Source organism: Podarcis raffonei, chromosome 10 (assembly GCF_027172205.1).
Source record: "Podarcis raffonei isolate rPodRaf1 chromosome 10, rPodRaf1.pri, whole genome shotgun sequence".
NCBI classification, from domain to species: Eukaryota; Metazoa; Chordata; class Lepidosauria; order Squamata; family Lacertidae; genus Podarcis; species Podarcis raffonei.
In genome coordinates this window covers 505,746-520,037 of record NC_070611.1, presented here as the reverse complement: position 1 = coordinate 520,037, position 14,292 = coordinate 505,746, and the positions used below count along the sequence as shown (strand labels likewise).

General features: G+C 45.2%; 1 pseudogene; it reads right to left on the bottom strand.

Moving 5' to 3' along the window:
- Nucleotides 1–7,897: 7,897 nt before the first annotated feature.
- Nucleotides 7,898–12,165, bottom strand: LOC128422439 (uncharacterized protein K02A2.6-like; annotated as a pseudogene).
- Nucleotides 12,166–14,292: the final 2,127 nt, after the last annotated feature.

The following is a 14,292-nucleotide window of genomic DNA, read 5'->3' as shown; positions in this document are numbered from 1 at the left end:
GGGTAGTGACCACGGTTTTTCTCCCTGCCTCTTTTATCCTCACAACAATTCTGTAAGGTAGGTTAGGCTAAGATATAGTGACTGCTCCCAGCTAATCCAGTGAGCTTCATAGCTGAAGGGCCATTTTCCTAGTTCAACATGCTAAACACTACACAAAGTGTGCTCCCCTGCAGGCCATTTTGACAGCTGGCAGAGCCACATACCTGTCAATCAACTGACTCCAGTCTTTCCTTTATTCTTTTTCAGACAAGCTTGAACTCAATGGAGGCTGCAGAGGAAGATTCCTGCTGGAACACAGGTTTGCTCTCAGCACCAATCAGCAAGCCCCTGATTTTGGCAGGGATCAGCTGCACTAGGGATTTTTCAGTTGGAAGCTCTCTAGTGCAGTTGATACCAAAAAGAATTATTGTCAGCGCTGACAGCGAGCCTTGCTTACTAAGGAATGATCCACTATAGGACTCTCAATTGTTCCTTTACAGCCATATTTTTACCTGCTCTTAACTTGATGCGATAGGATGCCAGGTGTGAGACAGGTAGGTGTGGCTTGGGGGAAATGGCCACACTGGCCAAATTACAACGTCTGCTGGGCCTAACACAGCCCAGAAGTTCCCCATGTCTGCACTTCACAAAACTGGGAAAATAGAAAAGAGGTTGTACAGGATTTGCAGGGTGGGCGGGCTGCAACTGCTATGATTTGTGCAAAGTAGTTTCAAACCCATTAATTATCCTAGATTCCTGATCAAAGATTGAAAGTAGCAGGTAGCCTTATATTTCTTCTCTCACTTATTGTGAAACTGTCTTATTGGCTTCCCAATGGCACACTTGCTATCTGCTCTGCACTGTTTGCAAGTTATTTATTACTATGTTTGAGTTTAAGGAAGTACAACAAGTGACTAGAAAGAGAACCCACACAAGTGACGCTGACACAAAACCCCACACATACACTAAGTAGAAGAATAGAAGCATTCCCCCCCCCTTTCCAGCTATTTTCTTCCTAGCCTAACACTGTATGCAACATTAATGACTTGCAACAAATGAAAATGATCTGTAGAAAACACAACTTGAAAAAAGAGAGAATGCATGTTGTCAGCGCTGCCCAAGGTCCCAGCTCACACAAGACCAACGCTGCTTCTTCCTCAAGTAAAAAAGTCTTTATTGAAGTTCAGTTTCATTTCCAGACGCGCAGCGCGCAACGCTACGTCTATGCCTTAGACCGTAGAAGTTCCATCTGAATCTCCTCCCCCCTGACACCAGCTTAAGATTCTAGCCTTACTCCACCTCTTCCTCTGTTCCTTCTTTCTCTGGGTCCTCCTGCTAGTCGGAGTCTCAGCCCTCCTAGATTCCTCTGACGCTGAGTCCCCTGACTCTTCCCCCCCCCCTCCTTCGGGCTTTCGGACCTGGCTCCCAATCCGGGTTTTCTGCTGTCCCGCGCTCCTCCACATTTGAACTTGGCGCGCGCGCGCAGCCTCCCACTTTCCTTCTGACCGTTACACTTGTGTCACTGCTCCCTCTTTCGGGGAGGCTAGCTGGACCTGGCCTTCCCTCCGTTTCCCCACTTCCCGATGGGGGCGTGGTTACCCCTGACTCATCTTCTCTCCCCGCTGGAGGAGAAGCTGGTCCTGACTCATGTGACTCTTCCCCCCCACTGTGCTCTGGTGGGGGAACTGGTCCTGATCCTCCGCTGCTCCCTTGGGAGTCCCCTCTGGTCCCTTGTTTATGGAGCGTCCCCCCTGGGATCCCCCTCGCCCTTACCATAGGCGCCCCCTTCTGGGAATCTTCTGATTCGCTGGAGAAGCTCATGGAATCTCTCGGGTCACTGTCATATTCCCCTACGCTCCCCTCTGATTCCTCTCCTCCGCTCTCTATTTGCTCTCTCCCCTGCTCTTCTGCTCCTGAGCCTCTGACACATGTGTTTTTGTAAACTAAGAAATCTTTAATAAAAATATTTAAAGAAGAAGTGTGGTAATGAGGAAGGTAGTCAGAAGTGCTGGCCAGCTGACCTGTGATTTACTGCTGCCATCACATACCAGGTGGCTCACATGAGACAACAGCATGCAGGGTAAATGAACGCACCTCAGGAATGGCAAGTGGTCCTGAGTCTGTAGGCCATGCTAAGTTCACCCCCTCCTTGGTCTGTTCCAAGTACCAACTGACTGCAAGAGCAAGCACCCATGGTGGACAGCGGAAGACCAGGCGTCTCACTCTCTGCTGCCACGGCTACACATGAGCTGAGACTTCATTCTGCCTAGCTGGTTCCCAGTCTATGGGAAGACAGGGGTGCAGAGGTGTTTTTGCAAAGGGTACCATTTAGCAAGGTCTAAGGGTGGGGGTAGGTAGCGTTGGTGAGTGAAGTGAGAAGGTGTGCAGCTAGAGGGGGAGATAGAAACCCTCACATATACACTCTACCTGCCAAGTTAATGCTTCCTAAATCATAAAGTAAATTAATTAAATTAAGTATTTTGTAAATTAATATTGCAAATATACTAAGTAAAAAGAAACATAATCAGCTCACATTAACAATAAAAATAATCCGACTTCCGGGTTAGCGCCATCGCCTAATGGCGGATTCCCTCCGAGCTCCGGAGGGAATCGGCTTAGTAGGGGTCGGGTCCAGCCGCGGCGGCGACACGGGGACCCTCAGAAACCACAGGCGCTGAAGCCTGTGGACCTGGTGACTCGGCGGGCACCATTTGCGCCCCCCCGACCCGCGAAGGAGCCTTTTTAAAGGCTTCGGAACGGGGGACGGAGAGCGGTGCGGTGCTGAGAGTCGACTGCTTCCCCTACTGAGTGAAGCCGCTTGCCATGGACGGAGAGCGCTGACTTCTTTCTCTGAAATTTGGACTAAAAGTAACAACCCGTGAGTAATACGGAAATTGGACTTAAAAAGGGAATATTTTTCTTTGGAATTAGGCACGACCGGGGAAGGCGCAAAGAGGAAGTCCGTCTCCCCGCCTTGTAAACATCTTAAAGCAAGGATTTGACAACTAAGGTTGAGAGAACACCTTTTTCTTTAGTGGATAAAAGCAATTAACTCCACGTTTTGGCAATATAAGTGATTTTGCTGGGAATGAGCTAATATTGAGAGCGGAATTGTCACCCCTCCCCCAGGACCCGGACGCGATCGGTGAGAGAGCCTGCTGAAGAGATATAGAAAACTTTGACAGCTGTCAAACTAGATGTCAAAGTTGGGGGGGAAAGGAGAACTTTGTTTCTGTTGTCTTTGCTGGTTATATTTGTTACAATTTGGTAATAAATTGTTAAAAATAAAGAAGAAAAGGTTAATTTGACTTTTGGGTTGGAACTGGAAGATACTAAGAAACTAGAACTCCTCTAGAGGGGGTTCAGGGACATTACAAGAATGGCTGCAAGTGGAAAAATACTGGTTGAACTGGAGAGGACTTTTTTTCTCTTGGGAAAGTTACAAGAACAAAGTGATGTTTTGGCTACAAATGTTATAATATTGAATGAAACAGTAAATAAAATTACTGAGCCTGGAAGGGACTTGACTCAAGTCTTTGCAGCTGAACAAAAAGTTTTTGTAGCTGAACTAAAAATCTCTGCAGCTGGACAAGAAAAGAAATCTGAGAAATTTGAGAATGTGAGGAAAGAGATATATGATGATTTGAAGGAAAAGGAAGGAGGAGTTATAATGCCACAGATGATTAAGGAGAGCCAGAGGCCTGTTAAGATGGATACAAAGGAAAATAAGAACAGGATGATGAAAATTTGGTTTGAATTGAAGAATGGAGAATGGAGAGATCTCCTTATGTGGAGATCTGAAGACCTATGGATTACAAACTTGGCTAAAGTGGAAACTGGAGCTTTTGGGACATTTGGACTTAAGAGAAGCAAGAAACAAGATTTGGGCTCCACTTTTAAATATGGAGGTCTGGCTGGAAGAAATATGGACCTTATTGGGACAGAGCTTCTCCGAGACTTGGTGTCCAATACAAAGGATTACCAAAAAAAACCGGCAGAGAGGAATTGAGAGAGAATTAAGAGCCTCGGACGTGAGGTCACCAGGCTGATAGCAGATAGATTGATGGACCTATGTTGGGGTTCGAAACCAGGAAAGGGGGGGGTGGGGTTTTGGGAATCCAAAGGGTTTATAAGTATATTTTGTTTTTTATTTGTTTTTTATTCTGTTTTTGCTATTAATATAAAAACGGGGAATTCGTGGAAGGGAAATGGGGTCGATCTTAGAAAAAAAAACTTATAAGTTAAAATTGCTTAATTAAAATGAATCAAACATAATAAGGGAAAATTTGGGGACAAGAACTTGCTGAGTAAAAAATGGGAACTGGAATACAAGAAGGGGAGGTGTGGGGAAGTCAAGGAAATATGTTATTGAAAGTAAGCAATGTAAATTTTATGTGCTCTTTTTTTTCTTTTAATTTTCTTTTTTTTAATCTTTTTTGGAAACTTTAATAAATATCTTAAAAATAATAATAATAATAATCCATCAATCCCAACTTAAACCTATCTATTAATATATACAATATGTCCAAACAGATAAATGAGATTGACATTTATAAGATATACATTCTGAGCAATTTAGAAGTGCACAGATTTGTTAAAACCCACATGCAGTTTTTGGGCCACATATACTGCCTTAAATTTGGCTGGCATGCAGTGATATAGCCAAGTAGTTTTCAGATGTTTAACTTCCCAGGAACATCTTTTGTATTCACATCTGCCACAGAACCCCTGTGCATTGCAAAGGATTCTGGGGCAGCTGCCATGGACAATGCAAAAGGCCTCTGCGCTACATGGACAAATTGTCTGAACTGGTGAAAGGCAGCACTGCAGAGGATTCTGGGACATGTTTACACAGTACACAAGGGACAGTCTGGTTTTCAATATCATCTGTTGCAAATTAACAGTGTTTCCTAGTATACACCCAGAAATTCTTCTCTAGTTATCGCACAGGAAGATCAGCAGTAGTGGTTTTTCAGCTTTTCTTTTTAATTAAAGAACTATGATAAGCTTGCAGCATTACTCAGAAACTAGTTCAAAACATCTGACATTAATCTGATGGTTAGTGTGAAATAATATTTAATATTAGAATTTGATAGTAAACATAATGACATTTTAAAAATTTCACAGCATTTCCTAGATAACATTCAGTGACTGATGGCAATTGTAGAGTGCGGAGAAGCATACATGAATCCCTCTGGATCAAAAAATGAGCATCTAGGAGAAACCTTGAATCGGGAATGTGCTGCTTCTGAATATTGTTCATGCAGTTTGAAAAATGAATGTTACTTTACTCTGAGGCAAAAACCAATTAGCTGCATCCTGGATAAAGCTAAGCAGCTTAGTATCAAGACTGTAAAGTAGAATCACTGCTTCAGACTTATAATTAATCTAGGAGGAAGTAGCATAATACATTGGGCATTTCCTCATATTGGCCATGCTACTGATTAAAGCTAGTATATAAATTTAATAAATAATAATAAAATTGGAGTATCACCACAGCTCCACTGTCATGTTCTGGGGGAAATAGTCCACATGTTTTGAGCTGCAAGGAACTTTAAAGGAACCCAGAACTTCTTTCTTATGTATTCTCGGGTAATTTAAAATATAGCAAAAATACTACATTACAGTCCAGTACATTTTGAGACTGTCAGTCAGGTCATATATCCACAGCAGTGACCAGATGCTGCAACTCTCCAACCATTTACTTCACCCCTCAAGGCACACTCTTCTATTGTCTTCCAAGACAGATGGATGCCAACAACAACAACCACCTTTTGAGAATGATGTTACTTTTCTGCTTATTCTAACTAGGATTATGCGTGGAAGGGACCACCCTGAGACCTCCGAACTGCCCTGAGACCAGGTATAGGGCGGTGTATAAACTAAATAAAAAATAATAATGATAACTGTATTTTACCATGAATGTAAATTCTTTTTAGACATTTTTGATGCTATCAAAATAAAACCACAAAACTTTCCATAAACTATTTAACAATTTAGCCATCTTCATATGTTTCAGCATTTTCACAAGTTTCCAAAACCCAAAGGGACCTGCCCCAATCTGAAAGATGTATAACATTTTCAACGCAAACTGCGATCAAAACATGAAGGCATATAGGAAACAATAACTGTAGGGTGGGGGGAGCCTAGAGGCCTTCAAATTGTAGATATGTTAATAAGATTTAGGCCACCCAATTGAAGATCACAAATGGGAAGGTATCTGGACTACTCCCCCCTCAAAACTATCTCTGCTCACTTACAGGAGGCCTCACTTAAGCTCATTCTCTGATGGCACTGGATGCCAGTCAAGTTATGGAATGTCATGAGTCTACTGCTATGTGACCATTCATGGTGACAAATAGGTCCAAGAAAGTGCCCAGGACTTCCATGGTGTCCTATGGATAAAAAGATAGAAATGGCCATTTGACCATTCATGGTGACAAATAGGTCCAAGAAAGTGCCCAGGACTTCCATGGTGTCCTGTGGATAAAAAGATAGGAATGAGAGCTAGAGCTGTCTATCATCAGCATACTTGTGGGATGTGAAACACAGAGCAGTCAAGTACAACATCCCTAGAGTGGACATAAAAAGGGGGGATGTCTGGACCAGCCAGTCGGAACTTCCTGTTTCCTCCTAGCCTGGGACAGACTTCCTCTACATGTGACCAGAGGTGGGCGTGGCCTCACCTGTGCAGGTAACAAAAGCATAGGACTAGCCGCCATCTCTCTCTCTTTGACTATATTCGTCAAAGAAGCAACATCTGCTTAGCCTAAGATGCTCTGAGGACAAAGGAGCTGTCTCCTTATGGGATAGTTTCCAGGTATATTACTTTTGTAACTTAAGTCTACCTTTTAGGATCCATCTGTGAACAGGATGAGTGAATGAGTAAACTCTTTATACTTTTATAGAAGACTGTGTTGTGTCTATTTCATTTATGAGGGACTAAAGGGGAAATTACTAGGAAACTTATTTTAGAGGCTTTAGCGAGCCTGAGCAAACGCACCCACTGTGCAAGTTTAAAAAGGAGAATGATACGCTGCTAAATTGTAGAACTTGCTAACACAAGTTGGAAAGGATATAATCAAACAATATATCCTCTCCTGCATCCCTGAACATTCCCACAATACTAGTGGCACGTCAGTCCAAATCTCTCCTACTGATTTCATGAGTAAACATGCATAGGAGTCTGCTGTTGTTTGCACATAGGCAAACAAGCATACCACTGATCTCTATACATTTCCCTCCATTAGACAACCAGGGGCTTCCAGCGCAAGGAAACCCTACTTTCTGAAACACAGAAAGTCACCAAAAATAGCAAAATGAATGGATTTATTTGGTTCCAAAAGTAATAGAATTGTGATCCAATGATGGAATGAATGGAGCAAGGAGGCCATAATATTCAAGATGTACTGACACATACACAGGATCCCCCTCCCAAACTGCCCAGACTAGGTGTTATCAGAAGGAAATGAGACTCAGGAAGAACAAATGGAGATGCCAAGGGAGGCCTTCCTTACAAAATAATACAGTGGTACCTCGGGTTACATATGCTTCAGGTTACAGACTCCGCTAACCCAGAAATAGTGCTTCAGGTTAAGAACTTTGCTTCAGGATGAGAACAGAAATTGTTCTCCCGCAGCGCGGCAGCAGCAGGAGGCCCCATTAGCTAAAGTGGTGCTTCAGGTTAAGAACAGTTTCAGGTTAAGTATGGACCTCTGGAAGGAATTAAGTACTTAACCCGAGGTACCACTGTATGTAGATCTTTTCACATATGTGAAATGGGTTATTGAACCATACTTGATTGACACAGGCATGTCTGGCTCTCAGGTTTCTGCCTGACACAACACCTTTTCTGAGACATATCTATGATGTCTTCATGATGCATCCTGAGATGTATTATGGGAAAGTTTGGGAAACTTTTAAAAACAATGTAACCATTGTTCTTGGCTTCTTGCTGCTTCATCTTTGTGGTAGTTGGAAGTTTCTGGCTGAAGTCTTTTGCTTGTGACCCCTGATCTGAACCTGTGGGATTTGGGACTAGCTGGCTCAAAAGAGTGCCCCCACCGGTTCCCTGGAACACTGCAATTAGTAATTTTATTTCCCAGTGACATCACTCCATCACTGGCTGCTACTGATATAAGCAGGAAAACAATGGTGTGATCCGAGGTCTGCTGTAACATGTTGTTTGGCCCAGAGTTGTCACACCAAATGATAATTAGGTAGCTGGAATGGAAAAACAGAGCGGGGGGGGGGGACCTAGATGTAAATCACCCAGGCGTGGTATCACATTGTTTAATCAGTTATTTGTTTGTCATCTGAGTACAAGTAGTGCTTATCCTGGTTAACAAGACTAGGGCTTTATACTAAAAACAGGAGGGCAAGATGTTAAGTAATTCAGTTGTGCAGTAAGGAAAGCACATTATGTTCAGACAAGGCTGTATAATGTTCTCCATCTCCATTTAATATTTGAGTTGTAGAAAGGTGTCTGGTTGTACAGCAACAAGTGTGTAATAAAACATGGCTGCTTCCTCAGTTCCCTTTATTTCATTGTTAATGTTTAACATTCAGAAACAAATGTACTGGTTACTTTCTCTACAAAGGAAGTCCATTTGTATTTGAATCCTGCTGTTCATCCTGTGGAGAGGACATGTTCTGATATTATAGATCTGGTCTATTTTTTAGCACTAGCCTAAGGACTAAAGAGAAAGAGGGAAAGAACTGAAAATCCAAAAGTGAGCTACATTTGCTCAGGTTACATTCAGGTGACTCACAAAAAACACAGCAAATATAAGCTGAGATATAAGCTCTCCCTATATGCAATTGCATTGGTGGATTTAAGGGGGAAAGTGGCAAATGGTGAATGAAGTGATCCGCTGTGGCAAGCTGGTAGGAGACTGGTCCAGTCACCCTGGTAACAGCCGCAGGGATCCAGGCAGGGCCATGCCCATAGTTCCAGATATAGACAGGGTCATCCAGGATGAAGGACGCGGAGGCCGCTGGAGCCTCCTGGCCAGGAGGCCAATCAGATGCAAGATGGAGCCGATCCAGGTGGAGCCGATCCAGGAACGATACCAACTTCTGGTTCATGAGGAGTTCTGCTGGGCTACAGCCTGTGGCAGTGCAGGGAACGATGTGCTGCTGCAGCAGGAAATCCACTAGGCGCTGGTTCCAGTTCCCCTGGGTAATACGGGTGAGGGATTCCTTGGTGGTCCTCACCATTCTCTCAGCCTGTCCATTCACTGATGGGTGGAATGGTGCTGCCATGACATGCCGGATTAGGTTGTCGGTCAGGAGCCTCTGGAACTTGGCTGACATGAACTGTGCTCCATTATCGGACACAATGATGTCTGACATGCCATGTGTGGTGAAGACCTGCCGCAGGGCCTGGATGACGACCCGGGAGGTCATTGCTGAGACTGGCACCACCTCGAGCCACTTTGAGAAAGAGTCCACAATGATCAGGAATGTCTAACCTTGGAATGGTCCAGCAAAATCAATGTGGAGTCTTGACCACAGTGTGCATGTCATCTCCCACTGTTGAATCGGGGCCTGGGGTATGGCTGGTTGGGATTCTCGCCAGGTCTGGCAGTGCTGGACCCATTCTTCCACTGCTGCAATACCTGGCCACCAAACGTAGTTCCTGGCCAGAGCTTTCATGCGGAAAAGGAGCCTCCAGCACTCTGGTGCGCAGCTTAGCAGGGATTACAACCCGGTTTCCCCACAGCAGGCATCCCTTGTGGACTGACAGTTCATGTTGCAGGAAGACAAATGGGGAGAACTCTGCATCAAGGCGACCCGCTGGCCACCCCCTCCACACCCAGTTAAGAACACAGGAGATGGTGTGATCCTTTGCCGAGTACGTGGTGACATCTGTGGCATAGAGCGGCGGATGGGGCAGAGTCTCCAGCAGCATCACACCATGGGCTGGGGACGGGTTGGTGTCAATGGCAGGCAATGGCAGGCAGCTTAGGGCATCTGCGTGGCCCAGTTTCTTACCAGTACGGTGGTGCAGCATGTAGTCATATGCATTAAGAAAGATGGACCACCTTAGCATCCTCGGGGACAGGATCTGGGGTGTCTGACGATCATGAGCGAAAAGGCCCAGCAGAGGTTTGTGGTCAGTCACGATCATGAAGTGGCAGCTGTAGATGTAGTCATGGAACTTCTTCACTCCTGCCATGATAGGCCAGGGCCTCCTTGTCAATCTGGGCGTAATTGCATTCCATAGATGACAAGGTCCTGGAGTAGAATGCAATGGGGGCCTCCCGCCCATCTGACAACTGGTGGCCGAGGACTGCGCCGATTCCAAAAGGGGAAGCATCACAGGCAAGTACAACGGGCTTGGTCTCATCAAAATTGGTAAGGACACTGTCAGAGGAGAGGAGGTTTGACAGCATTGAAAGCAACGTCCTGAGTGTGGCCCCACTTCCAAGGGGCTTTCTTGTCCAATAGCCAGTGCAGGGGCTCCGTTAATGCTGCCTTGTGTGGAATAAAGGAGTGGAAGAAGTTCAGGAAGGACTGCAGCTCTTGTTTCGACCATGGAGTGCTTTAGATGGCCTTGACCTTTGCTGGTGTGGGGTGGATGCCGTCAGCATCAATCAGGAACACGTGGAACTCGACCTTGGGCACCCCCAGCTGGCATTTTTCTTTCTTTACCTTAAGGCCAGCCAGCATCTTGGAAATGGCGCAGGACCTCTTGAAGAGGCAAGCTCTGCCTTGGACTCCCCTGTGATGAGGACATCATCGAAATAAGGAATGATGCCCGGGAGGTCTTTCAGGACATCTTCCATGAGGTTTTGGAAGAGGCATGGGGCCACACTGACACCAAACTGTAGTCTCTTGATGCGGAAAGCATGGGTCATGATGTCTGTGCCTCAGAGGTAGCCTCGTCAACCAGGAGTTGCTGGTATGCCTGGGCCAAGTTGAGCTTTGCAAAGACTTTTCTGCCGGCCAGCGATGCAAGGAGATGACTCACAACTGGAACAGGATATGCATGCTGCTGTACTTGTATTCAGCACAGATCCTCACATCCCTGTTTGCTTTAAGGGGAGTGACAATTGGGGTCTCCCATTGAGTGTACGGGACTGGCTCGAGGACCCTTGTTCGATGGGGTGATCCAGCTCTGCATCAATCTTCGGTTTCAGGGTGAATGGCACCCGCAGAGCCTTCAAGCGAATTTGTACAACATCCGGGTTGAGACTCAGTGCAACTGGTGGGCCCTTGTACCACCCCAGCGCCCCATCAAACTCCAGTGACATGGATGCCCAGCGCATTGAACCAGTCGAGGCCAAGAAGGCTGGTGCAGTGGCCTTCGACGACCACCAGCCGCAGAGGTCCGCTAAAACGCTTGAACTGGACTGTGAATGTCCCAGTGCCCCAAACAGGCACACGCTTCCCCTGGAAGTCTGTAAGGGAAACCTCAAACAGTTGTAGGCTGGGTTTTCCTCCTTTTTGTCAGATGTGACAGTACGTCTCCGCAGAAATAATTGAGAGCGCTGACCCAGAATCAACCTCCATTTTGCATGGGACGCCCTGGATGGTCACAGTCACTCAAATCTTCTCTCAGGGTCGGCTGCTGCGCACTCCAAATAGACATGGCAGCTGGCCTCTGTGTGCAGGCACAGTTCGAGATGGTGTGGCATTCTTCCACACGTGGAGGCCCACGGTGACCCTCCCCAGTCCCTAACGTAGGACACTGGGGGTTGCACTGGGGGTTGTCCCACTGCTCCTTCGTTTGGCAGGCACATGCAATATGGCCGGTCTTCCCACATGCCCAACACTGGGCATCGTGGAAGCGGCATGATCGGCATTCATGTATGCCCCCACAACTGGTGCAAGGCACCCCTGCACCTCCCTGTTGGCCAAAATGCTTGGACAACCTGAGGCACAGTCTCAGGACCTCCTTGTCTTCCTCACTGTCCACAATCTCCTCAGAATGCACAGCCTTGGCCTTCCATGCCATGGGTGGGCTGCATGCTTGGTGAATCTCTCTCATTGTTTTGTCAGCTGTCTCTGCTGTCAGGTCAGGTCCTTCTTGTAGCTTCTCATTCTTCAGGCCACACACAAGACAGTCACAGAGCATTAGTTCCAGGTCACTGAAGTTGCAGTGGCGGGCGGCCTGCCACAAAGCCGCAACAAAGGCCGCAATGGATTCACCATTCGCCTGGTATCATTTGTAGAAGGCATGCCGGCAGGCAATCTCTGATGGCTGGGGAGTGAAGTGGGTCCTCAGCTTCAGAATGATTGCATCAAATGTTGTATCACTCAGCTGGAGCCACTAGAGCCTGGGCAATCTCAAATGCCACAGGCCCACACACACTGAACTGTGTAACCCACTTCAGTTCGGGGTCAGTCAACCTATTGGCTATGAGGAGTCCCATTTCCCTGGAACCATTGTGTTAAATTCCTCAGTGTGGCCCTGGGTGGCCATGACATTTGTTCTGTGTGATCTGCCTTATGGCTACAGTCAGTGATTTCAGCTCAGCTGAGGCGACAGTTCCCCAGCAGTGATTTCAGCTTGTAGAAGCCAGCCAAGGCTGCATACCTAGCCTAGCATCCCATCCTCGTCACCAGTGAAGTGTAGGTGGGTCCCCACGAGACAAGACACAGCGATAACAGCAAGAACCTTTATTGAACTACATAACTGAGAAATAGGGGCAAAGCAACTGCTTACATACACTCCTGAAAGCCTGGGCCACTCCCACTCCCAATGTGATTGGCTATCTAAACTTCCCAAAACCACCAGAATGCCTATATTACGCAAATCCAATTTTTAAAAGATGTAAATGTAATAGGCCATATAGTAACAATTGCAAAGCTATTTACTCAGCCCAGTCAGCCTTTCACGAGAACCATTCAACATCAGACCACTGTCTAATGCTGTCCTTTCTAGCCAAGAAGTATACCAGGCCTCTACAAGGTAAACTCTTCATGGCCTTCATGAATCTGATTCCATCCCCAGATAACAGCTATGGTCCAAATTAAATCTGATATTGCAGGACAAACAACTCCTCTTTCTTATAAAAGCCCTGTACAATGGAACCAAACTGCAGGTCCGATGCAGTCGGCAGGGAAAGTTATCAAACAGTATCAAGCTGACTAGGGGGGTGAGACAGGGATGCATTCTGACCCCCACATTGTTTTGCCTATTCTTAAACGACCTAGAAGCGAGCCTAATGGACTCAGATGGACACCTTCCAAAAATAGGAATGAGAAGGACCCTCTTGTTATATGCAGATGATGCAGCCATCATTTCACATTCCAGACCAGGTTTGAAATATCTGCTGAGGAAGTTTTCTGATTACTGTTTTGGAAATGGCTTATCCATTAATTACTGTACAAGATACTACAAGCACAATATTCAACATTAATAAATCAAGAGGTAGAATGGGGAATTAAGTTAATGAAACAAAAATTTTTCGAATCGGCAAACAAAACTGGAAAGTTTCTGGCGTGGCAACTGAGAAAAAGGAAAAAACAAAATGTTATTAATAAAATAAAAGTAGAAGAACAAATCTTGGAGGACCCTAATGAAATAAAAAAGAGCTTCCTCAAATTCTATGAAAACCTATATAAAAGAGAAGAAGAAGATGCCATAGAAATAGAAAAATATTTAGAAGAAAACAGAATTAACAGCATATCGGAAGAGGAAAGGAGTTTATTAAATAAACCCATAAAAGCAGAGGAAATTCAAGAGGCGATAAAGAGGATGAAACTGGGGAAAGCCCCAGGCCCAGATGGTTTATCGGCCAAGTACTATAAAGTCCTAGAAGAACTTATAACACCGGTGCTATGTGAAGTAATGGATGAGATTCTAGGAAGAGGAAGAACACCAGCGTTCTGGAAAGAAGCATACATTAAGTTGATACCAAAACCTGATTCGGATAGACTGATTATTAAGAACTATAGACCGATTTCATTATTGAATAATGATTATAAGATCTTCACAGACGTAATGGCGACCCGACTTAAAAAGTGTTTAGTTAACCTCATCCATACCGATCAGGCTGGTTTTTTACCTAATAGGCAAATAAAAGACAACATAAGACATACAATAAACATTATTGAATACTTAGAATGCAAAAATGAAATCCCCGCAGCTTTAATGTTCATTGACGCCGAAAAGGCTTTTGACAATGTATCCTGGCGTTTTCTTATAAAATGTTTGGAAAAGACAGGGATAGAGGGCACATTCCTTGAAGGAATAAAAGCAATTTACTCACAACAAAGTGCTAAATTAATTATTAATAATAACTTAACAGAACCCTTTGAAATTTCGAAAGGTACAAGGCAGGGGTGCCCTCTGTCACCTCT